This window comes from Oncorhynchus mykiss, chromosome 10 (genome assembly GCF_013265735.2).
Source record: "Oncorhynchus mykiss isolate Arlee chromosome 10, USDA_OmykA_1.1, whole genome shotgun sequence".
In the NCBI taxonomy this organism is placed as follows: Eukaryota; Metazoa; Chordata; class Actinopteri; order Salmoniformes; family Salmonidae; genus Oncorhynchus; species Oncorhynchus mykiss.
In genome coordinates, this window is record NC_048574.1 from 62,432,387 (window position 1) to 62,445,467 (window position 13,081).

At 43.1% G+C, this 13,081-nt stretch overlaps 1 protein-coding gene across 4 annotated transcripts in view; it reads left to right on the plus strand.

The window, feature by feature from the left end:
- The window catches only part of LOC110534616 (oocyte zinc finger protein XlCOF7.1-like), a 1,104,347-nt gene that overhangs the window by 33,699 nt on the left and 1,057,567 nt on the right, over positions 1-13,081 (plus strand). The gene's annotated exons all lie outside the window — the stretch shown is intronic.

Here is a 13,081-nt window from a genome sequence, read left to right on the forward strand (position 1 = left end):
TGGAGGTATACGCTGCATCAATAAGGCTGATGGAACAGATCACAATGTTTAGCATAAAATGTTGATAAACTATTATTGCTTCACATTTTAGGTGCAGCAATGTGCACACGGCGTTAGGCCTAAGTGCGAATGTTCAAAAATGCAATTTGCGGGAAAACACTTTTCTAATATGTGCACTGCACATGCAAGTGATTTGATGGACAGATGGTTTGTTTAGAAATGTAAAAAAAGGGGAGCTCTAAAGATGCAACAACTATCATGGGTTGCTAATATGACAAGGATAATGCCTTGGCTGCTAGACAATGAAAGAAAGAAAACCAATAGAACTGGAGAATATGATGAAGTTGCTATAAAATAATTGACTCCCTGTTTATATGGTGGGATTTTCGCTGTGTTACTTTAAATCAAGGTAAGACATGCCTCATAATATGACAAAACGTCCACGTTTCAAACAATTAAGGGACAGGAAAATAGGAACAGCACTGTTCGTAATCAGATACGTCATCAGAGCGCGCAACAGAACATTGTACTGTCTACACTCGGTTTGTTGTTTATGTTAAAACATTTTAATTAAATAAATTTTAACCAGAACTAAAGTTTTGTTGCTAAGGATTCCACGATGCGGTTAGCCGTTAAGGCTGGGACTGCAAGTTTGTGTTCCTTTTTTTTTTGCGTGTGTTCTGCGAGTGCTAGGTGGCTGTACTGCAGACACCTGTCGTCGTTGGGGGAAAGACTTGTTATCTTTTTGTAAAACAACTGGTTACAGTAAAGAGCCAACCTGGATATTAAGGAGATCCTGAGGGAAATCGACGATTACCAACAGCTTTACGCTATAGAGGAACAACCTACTCCATCATGGAAAGATCCGACTACCTCACAAAATAACACAAAGGAAAGAAAAACAGATTAATCTACAGACACGGACAATTTGCTTACCGTTGAAGTAGAGGCTAGTGCTCTGGCTGGAATCCATGTAACACTGGAAAAGTTGTGTGAGGAGGTAGCAGGGCTAAAGGGGAGTTTGGAATTCAGCCAGAGGGAAATTATCACGCTCCAAAGAGAAAACAAGACACTCACAGCCAAGGTTAAAAATCCACGATTCCAACAAGGATGGTCTATTCAGGGAAAACAGGGTGATGGAGTCACTACTAGACATATAAAGTCGTAGCATGCGTGAACAAATTTTTTTTCCCAGGATTCCTGAGGACCCATCCAATAATCCAGAGAATTCATGCAATCCGCCTTGAAACTTCCTATAGAGACTGTAAACAAGGTGGCTTTCCACCGAGTACACAGACTTGGAGCTCAGAGCGACAAGACCAAGGGTCCCCGACCGATCATCGCATAATTTGAGCACTACCAACAAAAGGAGCTGATCAAAAGCAGGGGAAGGGAGCTTAAAGGGACCAAATTCGGTCTCAATGACCAATTTCCAAGGGAGATAAACGAATGTCGTAAGAGACTGTATCCAGTACAAAAACAACAAAGGGAGAAGGGTAAGTGTGTCTTTATCATTATGGACAAACTCTTTATAGATGGACAGCTATTCCGAGACAGCTCCATAACTCCATGACTGTACTAAATTCTACAGGGACTTCAGGTTACGAAAGAAAAGAAGGTATGGGAACTGTAAAAATATCTGAACATTATGAAGTGGATATGAACACACACGTACTCAATTACATGCTTGCTTACACATGGATTTATACACACACACACCTAATCTCGCTCACTTCTCACCCTCTCTTTTCTCTTCTCTCCCTCTTGTCAAACTGTTTTATAATTTAATGTGTTTATTGTTTGTATATCTTTTTAATGTATTTGTCTACAAGTTTATATACGTTTACAACAAGCAAGGTGAAGATATCAGAATTGGGGCATTAAGGAATAATAACATATTGTACGAAATACATTTGTACTGTAGTGAAGCCATCTCTAGAGGAATGCAAGGTTTCACATGATCATGAAAGAGATGTCAATTGGTATGGAAATGCTGGGATGTGTTTTTCAATTATGTTCAAGGTAATTATGATGCAACTATGACGGTGATATGATATGGATTACAATTATCATAATTAATATTAAGGCTATACACACTACATGTTACACACAGACACTCAACCATGCAAATTGGCAGAGTTATTATTTATTTGGACCTCACACATTATAGTCTTACACAGACATTGTACACACATCATAAATCACATCCAATATCATACACATCAACCTACTCAGATTTACTACACACATAATACCTTGTTTCAATTTTCTAACATCTGTGGTATTGGCTCACAGGCAAACAGGTAAGGGAATAAAACAAATATTGCTAGAACCTATTTCTTGAATTCTAAATATCAGACATTTGAAAGCTCTTTGACCTTCATAATACCTCTGATGGCAGTAACTTTACAAGCACTAATTATGGTAAATTTAGCCTGAGAATAGTATCTAGTTATGGTAAAGGGTGAAATAAGTATAGCCAGAGATAATTGTAATAGTTTAGCAGATTATAAAAAAAGATCTGTCTTTACATGGCAAAAAAAAGAAGGAATATAACATATACTGTTTACAGGAAACTCACTCTACATCCTTAGATGAAGTTGTTTACAGGAAACTCACTCTACATCCTTAGATGAAGTTGTTTACAGGAAACTCACTCTACATCCTTAGATGAAGTTGCGTGGAAAAGGGAATGGGGTGGTGAAATAATTTTCTGTCATGGACAAAAGGACTTGAAGGGTGTGATGATATTAATTAACAAACATTTCAATCTGAATGTGCAAATAGTCGGGAATCATTCGCAAGGAAGGCAGAACCTTTTGAATATGAAAGTTGACAAAAAAGAGATTTGGCTCATTAATCTGTGTGGTTCAAATCAGGATTAAATATAAAAGCACTAAACCTCTCTAAAAGCTTCACTTATTCAAAAGTTTTACTTGAACGCTAAATGGTTCTCAAGTAGATTACTAAGAAAAGCTCATCCATTGTTTAAAAATGTCCTTTTTGCCTTTGTGCAGATTGCCATGTTTCATTTGTGACGACCCCCCCATTCTGTCTGCCGAATTCTTTCTCTTTGCTCTCATTTTTCTTAATTAATTGAAAATTGTACTTTTTTCAAAGTATCTCTCTTTTTCAAACAAGCATTGCAGAGCTGGCTACAATGTCAATTTCATCCCCCTGAAAAGATAGAACAAATATTACAACAAATATTATGGCTGAACTCAAATGTGCTGGTTGATAAAATACCTATATTTATGGGAAAGATGTTTGAAAAGGGTATTGTGTTCTTAAATTATATTGTAAATTGGAATGGTAGAGTTATGTCCTTCATGGAGTAATCAGAATTGTACGGGAAGGTCTGCTCAATCCAAGAGTACAACCAAATGTTAACTAGCTACAAAGTAGCCTATGCCTACTGTGACTACCCTTCCACTCTTGTCTGCCGAATTCTTTCTCTTTGCTCTCGTTTTTCTTAATAGGATGTCGGTGGGCGGAGCCGGGAGAGTCGTCAGCAAAATGGGACACCTGGGCTCGGTTGTGTCCCGGGATAAATACACCTCTTCCACATTCATTGAGGAGACGCTCTCCATGCAGACACACTGTTAGATTTTGGTTGTGGCATTTTGTGGCCGTTTTGTTTGTTTGCTTCAACACCCCTCATTATCACATTAATGCACGCAACCACTCACTTACACTACTGATTACTGACTACACACACCGTTGTTAATTGTATTTACGTTACTTCAGTTAATAAATATATTTTTGTTTTTCCTAATCTCTACCGTCTCCCTTTTTGTTATGGACTTCGAGCCGGTTCGTGACACTACCTGGCAGAATGATTATTTGCTTCAAATCAGTGGACATTTGTTTTGCAAACTCCTCTCATGTGCTACAGAAATGCCACTAATCAAACAGTGCTAGGTGCCTGTGCGCTTCAATTAAAGGGTAACTACACTCAAAAAACAACATTTCATAGTCTGTAAATCTGTAAACTCGTAGACGATGACAATGGAGTGTTTCGTTTGGAAATAATCAATGCCAGAAAGAAAACGGGGCATCGCGGAGGAAACTATAGCTACTAGAACTAAAGGTCGCAAGGGAGCGCGCAGAGAGGACAATGCGAGAGTGTCCTAGCCAGTCGTCCCAGGCCTAGATCCTCGACTGATACAGAGGAAGGGAAAGAAGTACATTTTGCAGAAGGCTGAGGCTGTGCGGCCTGACGCCGTTATTATATTGCGCAATCCCTGTCGCACATTCCTATAAGAGAATGAGATAATACTTACAGAACCCTGTGATTTTCTATTTTAAATGTCGTTGTCGCAGGAAATTCGTAATTGCAAGTACATTCAGAAATATGTAATTTAATTTCTAAAGCTTGTATCATAATGCATGAAATGTCAATGTAACTTGAATACATTCAATAAGATTTGCAAGCATAATTTATTTTCAGAATTATTACAAGTCCATTTACTACGACTATGAATATTCTGTGTGAATCAAAAATACACTTGCAGATTGTTTATCTGCACGCATGCAGAGTTCTGTCACTGTTGTCACATTACCAAGAGAGTCTTAAGCTTATAGAAAGTTTAGTACATTTGTAGAGAGATTCATAATAAAAAATACAACTGGTTTGAGCAGCTTTGGGGGCAGGACCTTTTACTCCTGACCAATCAACCAAAACCACAGCCGCCTATTGCTGCAACCATTGGCTGAATTGTTCTATCAATCAAATCTCAGGAAGTAGTTAAAAGATAATTCATTGCGCCTTGATCAGTATGGATCCTTGATGCAAAGCCGTAGACACAGAAGACATGATCCCACAGTTTACGAGCTACTTGCTTGGCTGTCTGGTTTCTGCATGGCCATGCATGGGCAAGTTTAGTGAAGTGGTCAGTCACCACCAGAACATGAACTGAGTTATTCTTACTGTCTTCCGCTGTCCAAAAATCCAAACACACCAACTCCATGGGAGAGCAAGTTTTGATGCTCTCTAACGGGGCTCTGGCCGCTGGCTCTGGAGTCTTTGCTAGAACGCATCTCTGGCAGCAGCGCACATACTCCTTGATGTCTCTCTCCATTGCAGGCCAGAAAAATATCTGTCTGGCCAGAGCTAGAGTTCTAGCTTGGCCTTGATGTCCTGCAAGGTCGTGAATGCCAGTCATCGCTTTGAGTCTCAACACCTCTGGCAAGACATACTGGAACCTTCTCCGGTTTGTGCGACTCTCCTTAATGACACGATACAGAATCAAGGATCTCTCTTAGGATCAATCGATCCCACTGTTTCATCAGCAACAACACTTTAGAAGAAACATTGTATCGATCTCGTCTGGTGGGCCGTTTCTTATTGAAGACGAAAGGGATGACCTTGGAAGTCACAGAGTCTTGCAGCTGGAGATCTCGAAGTTCCTTGTGCGAGAGTTCAGGCAAAGTGTCAATACCAGGAGAAAGCAGCCGTTGGGTGTTGGAACCAAGCTGGATTGCTTGCATCCCCGTTGAACATTCCCAGTCAATATGGAGCTGACATATGGCCTTCACTTCAGCAGTGGTCAAAGAGGTTATCTCCTGGGGATAAGAAGCCCAACGGAAGGCATCTTGGACATCATCATTCAGTGTCCCAACAGCCTCAGACAGAAGTGCTTGGTAGGACTCCCTCATCAGTCTCTGCGCAACAGTCACTGCAAAGGGATCACGGCTCAGTGCATCTGCTACTGTATTCTTGCTGCCTGGGATACGCTTCAAATCAAAGTTGTACGGTGCCAGCTTGGCAACCCATTTTTGCTCGCAAGCGACCAGCTTGGGTTTTGTCATGATGTACGTTAACGGGTTACTATCTGTCCAGACAGTGAACTCGTGCCCCTTAAGCCAGTGACTGAATTTCTCACACACACTCCATTTCAGTGCTAGAAATTCAAGTCTGTGTGCCGGGTACCTTCTCTGCGACCTACTCAGTGTCTTGCTCGCAAATGCTATGGGCCTTGCCTTATCTTCACCTTCAGGTACTTGGCAAAGCACAGCCCCAAGACCATCCAAGGAAGCGTCAGTGAAGAGAATGAACGGCCTCTCGAAATCAGGGTGAGCTAGCATGACAATTCAAAAGAGCATCATTCAGCTTCTGGAATGCAACGACACACTCCTCAGTCCAATCCGATAGCGTCAGCTTCCGGAAAATCCCACTGTTGCCCTTCTTCCCATCTCTTCCTCTTCTCTTTTGACCCCCAGTGAGTGCAAACAAAGGTCTGGCTATAGCAGAACAGTCAGGAATGAAGTGCTGGTAATATAATACCATACCCAAGAAGGATTTCAGCCTCCGAGCAGAGGGAGTGCATCCATCTGCCTCCATCAGCTGAGCTTGGCTCATCTTGGCAATGGCCTCCACCTTCTCAGGATCCACTGACACACCATCCTCTTTAATGATATGTCCGAGGAATTTCACTGTTCTTCGTAGAAAGTGGCATTTTTTGGGTGCTAGCTTGAGATTGTTGGCTCTTAGACGGCTAAACACAACTTCAAGTCGCTGTAGAGCCTGTTCCTCGGTGGGTGCAAAGACCAACAAGTCATCTAAGTAACAAAGGAGATTTGAGAAGTTTAGGTCCCCAAATATACTCAACATCATTCTCATGAAAGAGGCCGGGCTGTTACACAGACCTTGTGGCATGCGATTGTACTCATAAAGTCCCATCGGTGTGGTAAAGGCTGTGTACTTCTTGTCCTCTTCGTGAACTGGAATGTTATAAAATCCTGAGGTCAAGTCCATGGTGCTGAAAAATGCACTGCCACCAAGGGCTGCGAGGCAATCTGCTTGATGAGGAAGAGATGAGCGTCCTTCACCGTTTGTGCATTCATCCACCTGAAGTCAGTGCTTAACCTCAGACTCCCGTCTTTCTTCCATACCATGACTAAAGGGGAGGCATACTCACTAACTGACTTGCGTATAAGACCTACTTCTTCCATATCTGTCAATACCTTCCTCAGCTTCAGGTAATGAGCAGGCGGAACTCTTCTGTATGGTAGCCGGAAGGGTCTGTCATCAACCAGGTGGATACGGTGAACATAACCCCTGGCTTCTCCGCAGTCCAGATTATGTCTTGAGAAGATGTCTTCATATTTTGTGATGGTATTCACAAGCTTTTCCTTCCACTGGTCAGCTACCTGGCATCCATCAATGTCAATGTCTACTAATCCTAGATCAGACAGTCTTTGTTTCAGATTGTGGCAGCCATTGTCATCCTGCTTCTGTTCCATTGGGGTTTTCCTCACTTCATGAAGGCCCTGAAAGATTGTTGCATCCTCAACAGCCAAGCATGTAGCTCATCTGCCAACTTCATGTTACGTCTTAGGGTGAGATGTTTGTCAGAACAGTTTACTACCTTTAAAGGGACCCAGCCATCTCCCCACATGGGTGTAATAACTCTACCCACGAGTATGTTTCTGGGCATGACCTTTGACCTGGTAGGTTCGACTATTACAGTGCTGCCTGGAGACAATGCCACATTTTTAGGAAGTTTACCCCAAACTAAGTGTTCAGTCTTGGGCGAAAGAGTCACAGCTTGAGTGAGCTTCACTGTCCCAATCTTGCCATTGACTTGCTGTCCCTTCCATCTTGTGACACTTGTCATCATCTGCAGAAACTGCTCACCCTCTGGTGAGTGGGTCTGGCCATCCATGTTGTTGACGAGCTTCCAGTATTCGTCAGTGCCTTTCATCTCATGCAATAGATGCTTAATGACATTCGATCCCAGGATGAGATCATCACGCTGTCCAGGAACAACTAGAGTGGGCACTTTAACATCAATCCCATAGATTTGCATCTCCAAATCATAGAAACACTTTGTTGAGGTCTTCTTCCCCCCACACCCCACTAATACTAACTCTGTGGGAGGCTGATAATGCTGAGGAAGGGCACCTGCTTCCAAAAGTCTCTGCACCGCATGTTCACTTAATGTACAGGCCACAGACTCAGTGTCAAGCATGCCCTTAAGCTGCACTTTCCCATGTACAGACACAGAGGTGTAAAACAAATCTGAAAAAGCCTCAACTTTTTGTGAACCTAACATAACAATTTTCTCTCCTTCTTTCGCATCAGAGCACAAAATCTCATACGTTTTCTCAAGATCATCAAATTCTTTCTTGGGGGTAGACAGTTGAACACCCACATTTCCCCCCTTCACCTGTGGGCGTGTCGGTTTAACGGTTGCTGATGTGGTGGTGAGTTTCTCTGCTGTTGTGGTGGGCGTCTCTCACCACCGGGATTGGCATAGCGTTCCCCCGGTTTAGGACAATTTGACTTCCAATGATCTGGGGAAATGCACCGGAGGCACAGGTTCTCATGTCTACAGTGCATCACAGTGGAGTGATCTGTTGAGCCACAAACCCTGCATTCCCTACGCCTGAAGGGCTGGGTGGGGAAAGATGGTGCCTTGGCCTGTGTCTGTGAAACCATAACGGATGGTATGCTCTTCTCTAAGGTACGTTCAAGCAGGTGAATGAGTCCATCGATACTTGCACTCTGCCCATCTTGTTTGGCGCTTGATGTGAGAGAAGTGTCACTGCACGTACCAGCATTGACCCCGCCTTCACATGGAATTATCTGGGGATGTACTGTTATTTGCTTTGAGGATACAGCGGTAGATTGACACATGGTGGCCTTCCTGCGGCGTTCATGTTCATAGATTCTCTCCTGTACTTCACTCGCAGTCCATTTCTCAGCAGACTTGTATTGGAATACTGCTGCCAGTTTGGGGTCAGGGCAGTATGTTACAAACATCCTAACGACATCAGAGTTGGAGCTGTCAATCTTCTTACCTTGTCTCTTAAGGCCCTCGTCAGCGACATCTACGGCCTTGTTCAATCGAACCCAGTACTCCATAACAGCCTCTCCGGATACAGGTTTAGTATTGTAAAAATCAGCCAAGGGCATGCATGAATAGGCCAATTCACTGAAATTCTGTTTCAGAATGTCAAATACAATCTCTGGCTTCTTTGTAGGATCAACGGTTGTCTCATTGCGTACATTTATCTTTACCATGTCTCTTGCTTTGCCAGATAATCGACTAATCATCTCATCTGATTGTTCCCCAACAGGACATCCCTTCCTCCTCAAGTATATTCTCATCAACTCCTCCCATTCATGAATGGAGCATTTGTCTGTACCATCTCCTCTATATGTAGGAGGTTCCTTTATGTCTGATTGCATGATGAACTTAATTTGACTGAGATCTACATATCCTACTGACTCTGAATGATGATCACTTATCTTTTCTGTACTTACTGGTGGCTCATAAGTACTGGACCTGCCACTCTGTAGTTCTTCCCTAATGGAGCTCCCTATTTCCCAGGCTAGCTGAGTGACCAGCTCAGCTAGACCATCTACAGGGGCATTTGGATTAACACTAGATGAAGGGCTTTCATCCAATTTTTTTGTGGAGCAAAACATGGGGGAACCTCCTGCACCTACACAATTTACAGGGGTTTGATCAGAGTATGAGAAAAACCTTCCCCTCCCAGCAGTGAATTTGGGTTCATCACCATTATAAGATGCCATGCCACTAAAGTTACGTTAAAAAATATGTTGATGAACACACTTCTATGTTGGTTAACGATAAACAGCGCTCTCAATACATCGTTGTCAGAAAAAAATAAACAGGAAAAAAAGACTGTAGTTCCGATTTTTGCCACAAGGCGGCAAGAGTACCTCAATGATATAATTAGTCTCTAGAGCAGCAGCGCCGCGGTGCCCAGACACATTAAAGATACAGCCGTCCTGCTGAACTGAGGACTGGGTGGAAGGAAACTGCCGGGCATGAAACTGCTCAGGGATTTCACCATTAGGGCATTGGTCATTTTAAAACAGAGTTCAATGAATGTGATGGGAGAAAACTGAGGATGGTTCAACAACATTGTAATGACTCCACAATCAATTAAATGATAGTGTGAAAAGAAGAACACAAATATACAGAATATGATTATTCCAAAACATGCATCTTGTATGCAACAAGGCTGCAAAAAAGGAATACACTTTTTGGCATGAACGCAAAGCCTTATGTTTGGGGCAAATCCACACAACCCATCACTGAGTAACTGCCTCCTTATTTTCAAAAAGGTGGTGGCTGCATCATGGTATGGGAATGCTTGACATTGACAAAAAGTTTTTCAGGATAAAATGAAACGGATACAGTTAAGCACTGGCAAAATACTGCTTCAGTCTTTACACCAGAGACTGGGAAAGGATTTTATTGCTGATTGTTGACAAAAAATGACAATTAAATCCATTTTAATCGCACTTTGTAACACAAAAAAATGTAAAGAAATCCTTGTGGTATGAATACTTTTGCAAGACATTGTATAAGCCTAAAAAAAACTGTTATATATTGTGTTTGTACTGTGTAGGCCACTGGTTTTGCCAAATCCAAATCGAACCAGGTTGTCTCAGTTGTGACCAAATATTCACATTGTGAAAAATAATTGCCAAAATACAATCTGGAAAATGATATTTAATGCTATATTGATAGTAAATGTAGCAATTATATGACAAAGGAACAACATTCCTACCTCTTTCATTGTCAATAATTGCAATGGGCCTATATTTGTCCATAATGTTAATAAGCTGACTGGTTTGAGACCACTAAATCAACCAACATAGTGCTGCTATTAATACATACCCCAGTCCTTATTCCCAGTCCCTTCATCACTAACTGCAATGACTGCCTTTCCTCCTCCCTGGATTCCCTCGCTCCCCTCAAAACCTGCTCAGTCTCCTTCACCCACTGCTCCCTGGTATGCCGCCGAGATACACCAGTTAAAAGCCAGTGGACGGCTGCAAGAGGACTGGTCTGGTACGTCCTTCTCAAGCACAAACAGATCACCTGTTAAAATATAAAAGAACGCCCTCTCAGCTGCAAGAACATCTTACTATTCCGACATCATCAACTCTGGTAAAAACAACCAAAAAGTCCCCTTCTCCACAGCGAACCGCCTACTTCAGCCTCCTGAAAACTTCCCTGCAGACCCCTCCCCCAAACAGCGCCACAAGTTCAGTACTTCCCTCCCGTCCTCACTGGCATAATAAACTCCTCCTTCACCACTGCCATCATACCCTCCATCCTCAAAAAGCTGACCGCTGACCCCGATGTCCTGAACAACTTTGTTCCCATCTCAAACCTTACCTTCCTCTCCAAAATATTGGAGCAGGTTGTGGCCACTCAACTTCAATAACCTTCACAAACCATTCCATTACGGTTTCCGCTCCAAACACAGCACTGAAACAGCCCTGGTCAAAAATCACCAACGACCTCCTTCGTGCAGCTGACTCAGGACTGCTATCCATCCTGATTCTCATCCACCAGAGTACAGCCTTCGATACCCTCTCCCGTCCACTCCTCATGGAATGTCTGGCTGGTCTTGGTGTCATGGGTGTTGCACTCTCCTGGTTTTTCTCCTACCTCACTGACCGCCAACAGTTTGTGCAACTGAAATATCACAGATCAAGTTCAATTCTGCTATGCTGATGACACCCAACTCTACCTCTCCACCAAACCCCCCACTCCCCTCCCTCCCACATCAGCTGCCTTCAAGACATTCGGAGCTGGATAATCATGAATCTAAAACTTACCAGTAACAAGACAGAGGTCAAGCTCATCCGCTACAAATCCACTCTCTCCAAAACATCACAACTTCCGCTATAGATGGTTTCCCTGGGCTCTGCCAACACAAGTCAAACGCCTCCTGGACAGTTCCCTCTCATTCAACCCCAAATAAAAACCATCGCCAGGACAGCATTCTTTCACCTCTGCAATATCTCCAGGCTCCACCCCTCACTGTCACACTCCAGCACCTAAACCCTCATCACTATTGCAACACCCTCCCACCCAAACTCACCAACAGACTTCCACTGGTCCAGAACTCTGCTGCACCAGATCAACAGAACACATCACACCAATCCACACTGACTCCCTGTGTAATTCCATATTAACTTTAAGACACTCCTCCCCACCCACAACCTGGCACCCACCTACCTCTCTGACCTTCTCCTAGCCTATGCCCCCGCTTGCTCCCCCTCGGCTGGTCTCCTTGTCACCCCCAAATTTACCTCTCCACCATGGGTGCCCAGGCTGCTGTGCACCCAGCCTCTAGAATGCACTCCCCTCACACATAGAACATCCAAACCCCCCCCCAAATACTTGTGAAACGGTAACTTTTACTGTCTACTAGCTCTCGAAAACTCAAGGCCGCATTCAATCTTCTCCCTACAGTTTTCAGCCATGGACTGCCTCATGTGAACTACAATCCTGCTGACGCTGTTTCAACATCATCACTTGTGATATGGCTTTCGAAAAACATGGTCCTTACCTTTCACAAGCAAGAAAGGTTCACTTACTCTAGCACAGATCCATACAGCTATGGGGGCCTCCATCAGACCAAACTACAGTTCCCGAGTTAGATTACACACAGGTGTTCAGAACATGCTAGATAGCTAATTAGCACAGGTGGTCTCCGCTTGTCTTCTGGCTGTTTTCCATAAAACAAGCGCTGTAACATGGGAGATATGGCCGTGTGGGAACACTATCAATGTGTGTATCAATTGAACTTTTAGTTTTAATACAATTGTTCTACCTGATATTAAAGATAAGGTCCTTATGCTTCCAAAAACGTACCGCAAGTGACGCGTGTTAATGTTCAAACTGGGCATCAGGGCTCTTAATTAACAAAACTTCCCCATACAGAAGATGCCTTAGTACAATGACTTGTGTAATGTCATGGAACTGAGAGTTGTGATAAATGGCTAACTGCCTGCCAGACAAGTCAAAATGACTCTGCTGGCTTACATAGCAATAAAGCTACATTTTAAAAACATATTTTGCATCCATTTGGGTGCGATACCATTTGGGTCCGATACAGACCAGACCCACTCTGATTCACCCTCATCTCTGACATAGTTTGGGTCGACCCACCTCGGATTCAAATTGGAATAGATTTTCAAAAAATGACTGGGCCCTGTAGGTGTTGGATGGGAATTTCACAGATCCAATTCGGTTCAGATCGCAATTTCGGGATATGAGAAGACCTCTAATGAGTAAGGTTA